Source organism: Aedes aegypti, chromosome 1 (genome assembly GCF_002204515.2).
Source record: "Aedes aegypti strain LVP_AGWG chromosome 1, AaegL5.0 Primary Assembly, whole genome shotgun sequence".
Lineage (NCBI taxonomy): Eukaryota > Metazoa > Arthropoda > Insecta > Diptera > Culicidae > Aedes > Aedes aegypti.
In genome coordinates, this window is record NC_035107.1 from 40,017,257 (window position 1) to 40,031,139 (window position 13,883).

At 38.2% G+C, this 13,883-nt stretch overlaps 1 long non-coding RNA gene across 1 annotated transcript; it reads left to right on the forward strand.

Moving 5' to 3' along the window:
- Positions 1-12,609: 12,609 nt before the first annotated feature.
- LOC110674880 lies at positions 12,610-13,575 on the forward strand. The gene is made up of 2 exons (XR_002499262.1): positions 12,610-13,112; positions 13,172-13,575. It is a non-coding gene; the product is annotated as an uncharacterized LOC110674880 (long non-coding RNA).
- Positions 13,576-13,883: the final 308 nt, after the last annotated feature.

Sequence of the window (13,883 nt, forward strand, 5' to 3'; positions counted from 1 at the left end):
AGGTCGCGGAAAGCTTATGTCGACCTATGCATAGAGGTCTAGTTTTTGAAATATCTGACGAAAACCCAATATCTATATATTGTTTTAGGTTAAGAAACTGAGTCTAACAATAAGAGGGTGAAGAATATAAACTAAAATTCAAAAACAAACATATTTTTCAACATGTTTGGACTTCACATGTCCAAACTCCTCAATTTTGACTTAAGAACTCGACTAATTTATTTCCATCACAAATAAAATTTGTTATTTAATTGGATTTAAACTATTTTTATATTTAATATGGATTTCAGCATATTGATGTATCGTTAACTTTATCAAAGTAGCGAATTCTTATTGTGAATGCGGAATTTGTACCATGATTTGTTTCAAATCTGGACCACTGAGCTATGTCGACTACTGTTTGTTTATGTTTAGCTTTAAGATGGGGGTGTTCTTGTTTGCAAAGTCGAACGAAAATGAAACATTTATTTAGCAATTTAATCTATTCCAGAAACGTCACATTCCATAGTAACATTACCTCAAATAACAAACTGTCAAAGACAAAAATCATTATCATAGGCAATCATTTGAAATGATACCGATTCGTTATCATAAAGTCGTTTTGATTGATCAATATGTGGCTATTCAATTCGTTACTCGATTGGTTATAAAACTTGAGCACCTCTCAATGGACAAATTCATACACGCAAAAATAATGTACCTCAAAAATAAGTTCAAAAAACATAAATCGCTTCAAATCTTGTATTGTCGCACCGCCACCAAACCGGATCGCGCCAGTGAGACTCGCGACGCGCCTCAACTCGCGCGATTTTGAAATCAGTTTTTTAGTGTGGCGCTGCATTCTTACGATTTTTATGAACACAGCGCACTATTCACATATTAGCTGCGACGCACGGGGCCCGAGAAAACAATAATTATAAATAAATGTTGGTCTTGATTTCTACCGGATACATAATATCATTTATCATTATTATCCACGATACGGTGAGTAGTTTTTTCTCCCCCCGCAAAACGCAATGTAGTCAAACACAGTTTAGAGTTATATAATATATACACAGACAAACAGACGTAACACTTATAACAAATCTCGATGAAATAGTCACGAGGAGTCAACAGATGGTGGTAGTGTGTAAACGTCAAACGCGAACAAAAACGATGCGAGCGCTGCAGGTGGCGGATTGGCCACCTACACTGAAATGAATTTAATTGCAGAAACTACTGAATCCATGGTAAAAATAAGAACTGCACCAACGATTTTCAACCAACTACATTATTCTGTTAACTCTACCAGAACATAGTCAACATCGCTACACAAGAAAATATATTCGGTTTATTTAACCACAGTTGCAGTATTTATGACTACACTGAAACAAGCGTTGCAGTAATGAGAACCATAAACGTGTTTTTCAATTTATTATTCCAACCACGATTGAGCTATCATGAACGCTTTTTATTTGCGTTTTGTTCTCTCTCAATTCAACCGCGTCGATAGCCGAGCGGCTAGCGTTCGCGCTTGGCAATCGCCAGATCCTCGGTTTGATTCTGGTCTGCTGCAAGTTTTTAACCATGATATAGTAATTTTTACTGTCGAAATGGTGCCATGGTAAAATTGAATGCACAAAATATTCTAAATAAATGCGAATTTAGTCTGCACAAATCAAGTGGCGTTGTGTTTTTAATTTAACCCTCTGATATAGTATTTTCAACCGCAACGCTGTTCTCAGTGTAGAAACATCCTTGATTTGACAAGTTTAGCATTATGCTTTTTACCACATTGTGTTGTACGGTGGGTGTCACGGATCGAAATACAATGCTATGTGAGGATGCTACTATGGACATGGTCACATTTACTGCACTGCTAAGTGATTTTTACCAGATTATAGTAAACTTGACAGATTTTTGTAGTCGGTTGAAAATCGTTGGTGCAGTTCCTAATTCTACCATGGATTCGGTAGATTATACAACAAAATTTGTTTGCGTGTACCATATTTTTGAATCGACCGTTCAAATGGTACCGTAATTTTGGGTGAAATTGATCATATTTCCCGGTTTTCCTTGTCTGTTTTCCAAAATGTTAATAATGCCAAACAACTAAGTATATGGAAAAAAAGTACGACGGTGAGGATCATTAGCTCGTATACCGAAATTTTCTAACAAATGTGATTTTAGTGCTAAAATTCATCTCCTAAATAGAAAATCGGCGGATTCCGTTTCGGAGTGAAATTGATCGATTGTCGATACGATCATTGTATGTTTTTAAAACAACTCCACATACTGAACTTGAGTTCTCTGAATCCGAATATGCTTGCCAAATTCTAAACAATACAATAGAAATAATGAATGATTAGATTTAAAGAATTACACGGAAAACGCCTAAATGTAGGCAATTTCCTAAGGAATGTTCAATTATTGAACAGAAATCAATTATTTCAAACGAATGAGAAAATTGGTACGAGTTTTGATTATGAAATCTGGTTTGGGAATATGTTTACCATATTCATAAACTTGTTTAGAACAAGACTATTATGGATGTTTGTCAATACTGCACCGTACATGATTTTGAAATTTTACAGTATTTTCATAGAAATAAACATTCTTTAAAGCAAAAAACATCGCAGCACACAATTCGTCAGTAGGGTCCTGAAGCCCTGTCCCAATTTTAATACCAAACGCTTAAGTTTGGGCCATCAACACACATTTACTCAATTTTTTAATGTCTTTTGTTTGTTTAAGTCCAAAAACATTTTTTAGATTTTGTCACCCCCTTGGCTCAAACTCCAATTGGGTTGTTTAGTGATGAAAAATTCACAGTTTTTTGTAGCTTGATCGAAAGAGCACATTTTTCTAAGTGTAACACGATTTTGTTGCGCTTCGATATCTTCATTTTGATATAATAAATTAATAAAAAAGATTTAAATCCGTCGACTCATTGACATTTCAATTTACATAATGACAGTTTGTGCCGAAGTAAAATTAGACGATTGGTGATTCAAACGCGATTTCCATACTAATTTCAAACGTGTTTTAAAAATAGATCCAAGGCACGGAAAATTATGAAACTTTGGATTCTGGCTTAGTTTTTAACGTAAAATCAGAATATGTGAAAAACACGATACCCCTAAACAAGCCAATTTTTGGGTGTTTTTTGTTTTCCGTGTTCCCTCCGAAATGTCAGATAGGAACAACCCCAGTGTTAAAACTAAAACCCCTGTTTAAGTTTAAACATGATATAGCCGTCATTTGAGCGAGAAAAATTGCTAAAGTAGTTGCAGGAACATGCTCTTTCGTGTTATTCAATTAAATCAAGATTTCATTACACATTTTAGAACCCTATAGTTCCGACAAACAACGTTCATTCACTGCATTGTGCTCCATTAGAAAGAATAAAATCGTGTGACACGGTGATCAATTTCACCCTACTGATCAATTTGACCCGAATTTACGGTAGTCGATGCACAATGATGAGAGTGTGACGTCTGATTGTCTGTGATATATAGTTCAATCGCATATTTTTCTACAGTGCTCATTTATTTTCTGAACAGGCAACATTGCTACATCTGGCGCGAAAGATAGCACACATATATCATGGATACTATGTTTTACTGCATATATCCAGTGATGCCTGCAGATCAGCCCAAAAATTATAGCCAAAGTCTTACAACTCATATGAAAATCAATAAAATTACTAATGCATCCAATTTGAAAACGGTCTTCGGCAAACTTGTAGCTGATGAATGTATCTCACAGTATCAACGTAGCTTTAATCCCCAAGAGCACATGGGAAAACACTATGACCGATTGAATAATTTGCTTGCTTTTCCCGTAGTAACTCCCAAACTTTGAAGGGCTTGTGCCGTCTCAATTTTCATCCGAATGAGCTCAAATTTTGGGAGGACACTCAGATTTTTATCTAGAATCGAGCAGTGTGGAGCAAAAACTGTTTTTTGAACCACTCTAATACACAATGTTCTTCGTAGCCAGGATGTCCCGAGCGATAGTAGGGTCCGAAAGCCCTGTCCCAATTTTAGTGCCAAACGCTTGAGTTTAGGTCAAAAACACATGTTTACTCAATTTTCTAATGTTTTCCGTTGGTTTAAGTCCAAAAAACATTTTTTATGTTTTTTTTTTTTAGATTTTGTCACACCCCTTGACTTAAACTCAAATTTTGGGTGTATTTTGTTTTCGGTGTTCCTTCCGAAATGTCAGATAGGACAACCCCGGTGGTAAAACTAAAACCCCTGTGGTGTTTTTGTTGACTAAGCGAACGTCAAACATGATCAAAAGTGTCAAGGTTCATTTATGGACCCAATTTTCAAATTAAAGTTTAAACATGATATAGCCGTTATTTGAACGGGAAAAAATGCTAAAGTAGTTGCAGTAACATGCTCTTTCGTGTTAATAAATAAAAACAAGATTTTATTTAAAATTCTAGGAACCAATTGAATATCGCCCGCTGTCAGTTGTGATATCGTTAAGTCAGCCAAAAATGTGGCAACAATATTTGAAGCACATACAATATTTCTATTGGCGTAGCTAGGATTTTTTTCTGGAGGGAGCCTAGCAAATACTTGTTTTACAGAAGTAATGCCGGTCCCAATAATCACGGTTTTCACAAATTTCGTAGTTTAAACAGATTTGTATTGATTTCAATTATTTGTAATTTTGTCTCATTTCGTGATATTGGTAAATTTCAATTTTCGCTACGGAAAACATTTGTTCTTTTTGTAATCTAGTCAAAAATCCTTCGGTTCTAGCAAAAAACTATCACAAGGAATGTTCTTTGTGGTTCGTCCATGATTTTCAGGTATTCGATATGTTCTTTGAAGAGATTCCTCTGAAAATTCCTATGGGAATATATCCATGAATTATTTTCGTACTCTTCAGGGCTTTCCTCAAGAACTCCTTAACCAGTTTTCATTGAGTTTGTCACTCCATATCAGATTTCTAGAGAAACACTTACAAAAGAAAAGGTATGAAATAACTTTGTTGGTATTTTGAAGCGTAGAATTTTTGAAAATTGCTGACAATGTACCTTACAGAAAAGCTTAAGTGGTCCTTGTCGGATTTACTACAAAAATCTTGTTCTTTTTTCTTCGCCTTTCTAATAGAAAATTATTGGTGTTGAAACAGATGGAATTTTTATTGAAAATAGTACTGTAGAAGTTGACCCCGAAAATATTGCTGGTATTTTTTAAGAACATTACCAAAGGTGTGGTGAAATTCATAATGTAATAATTAAACGGGTTTAAACCTTAGGGGAAACTTTTGCATTATTTTGAAAATTTGGTGAGGAATTCCTGATGGACTTTCAGAAATCTGGAACCATACGTATAAGAATTCTATATTTTTTTTCCAAAACTCTCATAATTTACCCTTTTAAGATTCTTCAAAATGTTGTTTTTTTGGAGTATGGAAAGATTTGTGTACGAAGTTCCTCGAAGCATCGATCCCCGCATAAACCAGAACCGTACTGGTACAATTTACCAAACTATCCATAACCACTAAAGACAATATCTAACCCGTTTCCTGTAACATCCAAAATAACAATAAACCGACACTACCGCAAACGACTTTTACAGTTCGGTAAATGGTAAATGGACAAATAACAATGTGGGGAATAGGCGGTTAAGTTATGTAACCATTCAAAAACGACGATTTTCTCGAACAAAATTTGTCGTGGATGGTTTGCCAAAGGGTGGGTAAACCATCCATTTTTTACCAAATCAAATGTTGGGCAAACAGTTGAGAAATTGTTAAACCATATTTATTTATTGAAATCAAATAATGTATGTGTAATTGTTGGCTTATGGTACTTTATGGTATTTTAAACGTATGCTGAACTGTTCTATTACATTTATACCATTTAAAAAAGAACGGGGATATTTCTTAGAAGAGGTAATGAAACAAGTAAATAAGTGTGGAAAAACTTAGTTTTAATTAAAACCTATGGAATCACGATTGATCACGAATAACTTGTTATCACTTTATAATCAAATTTTTTGTTTGAAATGAGTTCAGCCCACACGCACTACTTGTTTCATTATTCGCTATTGAAAATGATCAACTAGAATTGGGACACTGGTTTGATAAGTTGCAATCCAAGCTGCGCGGCATCATCATTATTCCGTCCCCGTTTCTTCCGCTTATCACCGTTTCGACCGAAGCAAAAACGGCAGCTGTTTTCTGGAGAGAAACAAACAGATGCACATTACATGATGATTCATGGGATCAAACTTGTGATCAGATTACTTACCAGCACTCCCGGATCCGGTTTCAATAACATGGTATGTTTTTCATTTCAATGAAAAAACGACTATAAACTAGCAGGAGCAAAAAATAACAAACTCGCGACGTTTTTTATTTTTCTATTTTTCAGACAGCGTGAAAACAAACACGCATGGAAAATTCAACAGAGTGTATGATAAAAATTTTACACAGTAGTTATTTTTATGTTTTTTTAAGGATTTTACATCTTTAAAAAAAAACAAAATAGCAGCGCTTGTTTTAGTATTGCTATCAAGGGTGAGGAGAAATCTAATTTTTTTCTTCAAAATATGGAACTTCTATAAAATATACTGTGAATTTTATCACGGTGTAAATTTTCTAGCGTGTATCGCTTCAACTGTTTGCCAAACTGTTGCTTAAAAGTAGTTTATAGTTAAATATTCATGTGTTTGTGTTGCACAAAAAGAAACAAAAACCATTCCCCAGAAGGTAGATTTATGTTGTTACTGTTTCTCACGACTTTCAACTTCATATCATTCAACAATATAAGAACAAAATACTAAATTGTAACAATTTGCAATGGCTTTGATAAAACGTTATTTATTGTTTAGAGTTTGAGGTGTCAAAATATTCGACATAAATGCAACAGTTTGTGATATTTTAACTGTATCAATTACATGCAGCTTATTGTTTGGAAACTAAGGCAAATTGTATTTTTCTATGCGGGTCATGCGAAGGAAGGAGAAACAACAAAATTTTGAAGCATGTAGAACAATAGATGGGCAATGATCACTTGTTCAGTGCACATCAGATGTACATCAATTTGCATCAAATGCATTTTTTTGGTATTCACATCAACTTAGCACAGGCCCATACCATTGTATAGTGCTATAGCAACACGTCATTGTTTGTTGTGATTGTTATGAAATTGTTGTATTCGGTACTCTACAATGATTTTCTTCAACTAATTAATAACAAAACTTATTCGTTTCAGATAATCAAGCTTTTTTAAAACCGGAAAATAAAATCAGTTCAAAACCCTGACGATGCTATGAAGATCAAGCATGTATCAGAAGGACTTTTTCTTCAAGAACGGCCCATGCGTACATTGTAGAGAAAAGATAAATTGCCGGGTGACAGGAATACATTGTTGCACTGAGGACTAATCAGAAGTACTCGGAACCATCTTCCCAAGAAACCTATTTACCAGTGGCAAAAAAAATCTGCATAGATTTGCTAATTAATAATAAAAAAAAAACAAACAATTGCATTTTTTGTCCCTTATCTTATTTCCAACAATGTCGGTTGGGGATGTTGGGGACAATTAAAGAACGATGAGCTCTTTAAATTGATATTCTCCCTCTTAAGTATTGCTTCCGGTTTTCCTTGCAGAATGTACATTTCTAAGAAGAAGCGTTTAATTACCGCATTATTTGGATTACATGAAGGAACAGGACTGGTGTCTAAAAGTCGTTGAAATAACAGACACTACAAAATTCGTTTCTAGACATCCTGCGACTACACTGTCTAGCTTACAGACTGACGGGAGGTAAGGGTTTCGAATATTCAAGCGGAATGATTAGGATTATATTGATTCCATATTCGATAATTCCAATGGGTCCGGGGAGTGGCACAAGCAGCCAGGCCGAGGTTTCTTCGAAGCACGTATTCCTGAGCCGACCGAAAGTGAAGTTTTTAGAATTTTCTTCACTTCGGCCACCAAAAAAAAAAACAATAATTGGAGCTGGTCTGAAGCTTCGTTAAAATGCTTACACAGCTGCCGGTTTGCAGTAAATTATTAAGACTTTTCTAACTACGGAGGACAAGTCCGGTTACAATACAAGGGAACTCAGGTAGTGTTTTTTTTTTTTTTTGGAGAGCAGTAGCTTTTCCTGAGCGCCCTGAAACACTCAATGAGTTTGACATTTTGACAAGAATAGGAAATAAACATTGGAGCAAGCCATGAATTGCCAATTTGCTGAGTGTGCATTTAAATGCATTGAAATTTAACAGATGCATCAGAAGTGATCCACCCCTTGGCAATGATACATATATTTTCTCTAGAGGTTGAATTGAATTACAGGATAGTTAAAACCTGCGAGGGAGAAACCAATACAAAATTTCTGTACGTCATAGTGAGCCGGGATTCCGCTGTCACGAACTGTCACTGTGAGCCCAGATCTCAAACACTGGACTAACATGGAAAAAGCGCGTAACTGATTAAAACACATTTTCGCATTTCATCAAAAGTGGCAAAAATAGAATAAAAAAATCAATTTATGCACACAATGCAAGTAATGTTACGTGAGCACCTTTCAATCGGATTGAATATAAAGCATTAAAAAACGCGTCGTTTTACTTTTCCCAATAAAAATGAATATTTAGTGCATAGAAAACTATAGGCCTATTCACATGACGTCTCAAATCAGCTGATCGGGAAGCACTTTGACAGTTCTTGTATGAAAATGACAGGCCCGTGTTAGCACCGGTCCTCCATCGATGTAAACAAATGCATAGACGGATCTGTCACATGAAAAGGCCTATGGCCCTTTTTCCATGTTTGTCAGGAAAAATCGAAAGTACACAACAAAAGAAAACTAGCGATTTTCCCTTAGCCTGCCTTGATTGTTGTTGGCAAGCTGGAGTTATCTTGCAGTTCAAACAAACATTGTTCTATATTTCGTGTGTAGTATCGGTGCCTCCCTCCCAGGTTAAAACCACTCTAATGAAATTACAAATAAAACACAAAACTTATCAAGAAGTTCCGTCGGAATCTTCTTTAGATATAATGCTCCGCGTTGAAAAATGGGTAAAACAGCGAGCGAAGTTTGATTTTTGACCAACTTTGCCGCGTCGCAACTCGATTCTCAATAGTGCGCATAATGCACACTGCGGAGGGCATAGATGCGCACTATAGCGAAGTGACTCGCGACGCGGCGAAGTTGGTCAAATCTCGATTACTTTTTCAAATCGACGTAAGTAACTTTCATACGGTTTTGAGAAAATTAATTAAGAAGAATCACAACCTGTCTTCTAGAACCGTTTTAAATTGAATCACCTTTTTAACATTTTTTCGCCGTGTACATCACTCAAATTTAGCATACAATCAGGTCGCGTTCAAAAACTAGGTAGCTTCTATTATTTCTCACAAAAATAATTATAACAAAATGATAAGCCGTTTCATTCAGTTACTTTCGACGTTTTTCTACCAGTGTAAAATCGGCTCAAGTAGTGTTTTGTTTTGATTCGTGGTTAAGTCACTTTGTCTCCCATACAACAGAGCGACGAAAGTAGCGGTTAGGTTGCGAAAGTGGAGAATTTTACTTTCGTCGTTTTGTAAATCCGGAAATTAAACGTTCTAAAAGTGAAAAATCGAGTTGGTTTAGAGCGGAACGTGTAGAATTTCGTCTGCGAAATACGTAGGATTGATAAAGTAAGTTTTTTAACTTTTCTGACTTGAGTCTGTTTGAATAAGACTTCGAGAAATAGCGAACTTCGCACGTTGGTTCACCCATTTTTAGTCGCGAAGCAGTATATTATCCTTGAAATCTATTCTTCCTTGATTTCTGGTTTTCTAGATGCAAGAAAGCATCTAGAAGTGCCACCCTCGTATCCAGTGTTGATAGACTCACTCAAATCTCAATCAATACGCTCTCCCGTGAGAGCAAATGCAAGATGCTTCGCGATATGGACGATACTGATAAAATTGTTGGAGTATGCAATGATTGTGCCTCGTATGCAAAGCGGCAACACTGAATGTGTAGAATTTGGAGAATGAGGCTGCGACGCATGCGCCGGTAGGGCAGGCGGCGAGCGCGCCAAATAGAAGGAAGAAAGGGAGAATGGAAAGTTTGCCATTCATCCGTAATGTGATGTTCGATCCGTTCAGACGTGTGTATTAAAGTTCTCGTAGCGTACAGTAGTTGAGTTATTAGTTGTTTTCTTTCCTACCGAAATCCTGGTTCCGCGTTTCGCTTCGGTGACCCTGTTCTGCGTTGTGGTGTGTCCACCTCTGCCCAACAGGTTATGGGCCCAGTAGTGCCGAAGGGAAGGTTCCGGATTGCATAGGAAAAAGGTTCCGAGAGAGCGAAAGTGATCACGCCGTGTGTGAGTGTGTGTGCGTTGTTTCTCCGCGGTGGTGATTTTTCGAGGACAAAATGGCGGATGTGAACAAGTTTGCGTTTGCTAGACTGAACAATCAGAACTGGCAAATATGGAAGTTCCGGATGGAGATGCTCCTGACCAGGGAGGAGCTATGGTATGTGGTCGGTGATGCGAGGCCGGCTGTAGTGACCGATCAGTGGACGAAGGACGACCGGAAAGCTCGTGCCACTATCGGATTGTGTATTGATGATAACCAGTTTGCACTGGTGAAGGAAATAAACAGTGCAAAAGCTTTTTGGGATCAGTTGCGTAGTTATCACGAGAAGAACACGGTAACGTCGCGTGTGTCTTTGTTGAAGAGATTGTGCTCGTTGAATCTCGCAGAAGAAGGTGACCTTGAGAGTCATCTGGTGGTGTTGGACGATTTGTTCGACCGTTTGACGAATGCAGGCCAACAGCTAGAGGAGTCGCTGCGGATTGCGATGATCCTGCGCAGCTTGCCCGACTCATATGGAACATTGGTGACGGCCCTAGAGAGTCGTGCCGATGCCGACATCACGATGCAGCTTGTGAAATCGAAGCTGATCGATGAGTTCGAGCGTCGGAGAGAGCGATCCGGCGAAATAAGCGAAATGCAATGTGAAACGAAAGCGTTGAAAAGTGCGGTAGTGCAAAGCGTGGGTGGACTCGGCAATAGAGCACCGGTGAGAAGATGCTTCTTTTGTGACAAGCCTGGTCATTTGCGTCGCAACTGTCGTTCGTTTATGCTAGCGAAGCAGGAGCTAGAAAGAGAAAGCGAAGAAAAGAAGAAACCGGACGACAAAGTGCGCGCGAAGCAAAATGCGAAGCAAGCGAAAGACGAAAATGGTGGTGCCAGTGTGTGCTTCATGGCGGGAGTGGATCAGCGAAAGTGCTGGTACATTGACAGTGGAGCAAGTCGGCACATGACGAGCGACAGGAACTTTTTCAAGTCACTGAAGGAAGAAAAAGGCCCGAGTGTAGTGTTAGCGAATGGTAAAGTGGTTACCGCCGCTGGTTGTGGCGATGGTATTGTGCATGGCGTGGACGGAAACGGAAGCGAAGTGGAGATAAAGCTTACCGATGTGTTGTACGTTCCGTCGTTGGCGAGTGGACTTGTGTCAGTGGACAGGTTGACGAAGAAAAAGTTCACAGTGAAATTTAAGAAAGATGGTTGCGACATTTGCGATACATCCGGGAAGAAAGTGGTTATTGGAGAAAAGTCAGGGCCATTGTATCGGCTGAAGCTAGCGAAAGTTGAGAAGAAAGTGGAGGGCCAGCGGCCGATAATTGGCGAGAAGCAGACGACGAGCGGAAGAAGATCACCAGTCAATGTAGTGAGCAGATATTCGGAAGTGAAGCCGAATACTGTCGATGAACGTGAAGAAGAATACTTCGATGCGGACACTTCAAGCGAGGAAGTGGAGCCGCTGCATGTGACGGAGTCCAACAGTGGAAGCCCAGATTCGGATGTTGATAACTGGAGGGAAGTTCGGCGATCCAGGAGGAGTAATCGTGGAGTACGACCTGGCCGATTGGTAGATTACGTTTTCGATGCTTGAAGCAGGAGGAGATCAACTCGGCATGGAAGGCAGAGATGAGAAGGACGAGTACGAGGACAACATTGAGGAGGAGTGTTGGAGTATGCAATGATTGTGCCTCGTATGCAAAGCGGCAACACTGAATGTGTAGAATTTGGAGAATGAGGCTGCGACGCATGCGCCGGTAGGGCAGGCGGCGAGCGCGCCAAATAGAAGGAAGAAAGGGAGAATGGAAAGTTTGCCATTCATCCGTAATGTGATGTTCGATCCGTTCAGACGTGTGTATTAAAGTTCTCGTAGCGTACAGTAGTTGAGTTATTAGTTGTTTTCTTTCCTACCGAAATCCTGGTTCCGCGTTTCGCTTCGGTGACCCTGTTCTGCGTTGTGGTGTGTCCACCTCTGCCCAACAAAAATGTACACAGTACAAGTAAGTATAACGATAAAATTGTAGCTTGATCGTCCATTCACTGCTCTTAAACTTTTCCCGTACTGATAATTTAACTATTCAAAAAAAACGCAAATGTGTATTGGGCGACGTGCAAAAAACACACATCATTGATGGTCTAATCCACCGATGAGAATAGGGTCCTAAAGCCCTGTCCCAATTTCAGTACCAAACGCTTAAGTTTAGGCCAAAAACACATTTTTACTAAATTTTTAAATGATTTTCGTTGGTTTAATTCCAAAAAACATGTTTTTACCTTTTTGAGATCTTAGGTCGTATGAATAAACTGAGCAAAAGCTTTTACTTTACTCAAATCCACCTGTCAAATCATTTTCTTGAGCATTTACTCAAGTTGGTATGATAAAACTGAGCATTTGAGCATTTACTTTTCGAACATCCAGATTCGTATGAATAGGTCATATGAATAAAACCGAGTACTTGCTCATGCTCAACCCGATTCGAGCAAAGTAAAATCTCTGAGCATTTACTTGAAACCGTATGAATAAAACGATACTTTGCTCAGAGTAAGTTCGAATTTCGAACTTAGCTTTTACTCTGTCAAAAAATGTTGTTTATGTTTTGGCTAGCTGATTTTTGCGAGGGAGCAAAATCCGAGTGGTGCAAAAAGTATGGCTTTTGCAGATCTTAACTGCATTTTGCCGATTGCTGGAACCTCACAACACCCGGAAAAGCCCAACCAGGAGTAATTTGAAAAACCCTGTGCTACCTGCAAGGACTAAAATCGGGCTGATAAAGTTGCAGCCGATCCGTCTACAACAGTAAGTGTTTTGCGCTTGTGTTATTTGTTCATATAATTATTTCTTTTCCTTCTAACTAGCCCATACGGTGGACAGATAGCTATGGAGCCAGCGGAATTCCTGCAAAAGTATAAACGGAAATGCAACAAACGACAACTTCGATTAGAGTCGGATTACGATAAGCAACATCACCAGAAGCAGTAACATAAGGATAAATAAATTCCTTTCAGCAGAATGGACCCACCGAATACCCAACGAGATGCCATAAGGAAAAATTGATCAAACTGGCGAAATCTATCGCGGACAATTCAGTTGCCATGAGTTGGTTCAACATGCCACGGGTAACCGGATCGGCAATCAGCTGCAACTAACGCCAGTGCGATGAGCAAACAGGTACTCAAATGAAGAGACTGTCGGTGTGTAAATACTAAGGCCATCCCTTTGCCGATGCAAACATAAATAAACTAAGCTACGAAACTAAAAATACGTTATAATTTTTCAATGATTTTCTTAGGTAATCATATCACAAATAACATTTGCGTCTAAAGATAATTCTCTAAGAATTCTTGAAGTTCTTCAAAAATATTGGCAGCTGCTAAAAATGTCACCAGACGGCATTTATTGGTTTCGACAAGAATACGCAGATTTTGCAAATAGTTTAGGAAATCTTCAGGATTCTTGAAAAATTGAAATTTGGCTTCGATTCATCTTCACCTGAAAGAATTATCTTCTAGAGCTTTTGGGAAATCTATTATTTAAGTAAGACAATTTACAGAGTTCTTAAAAAATGTA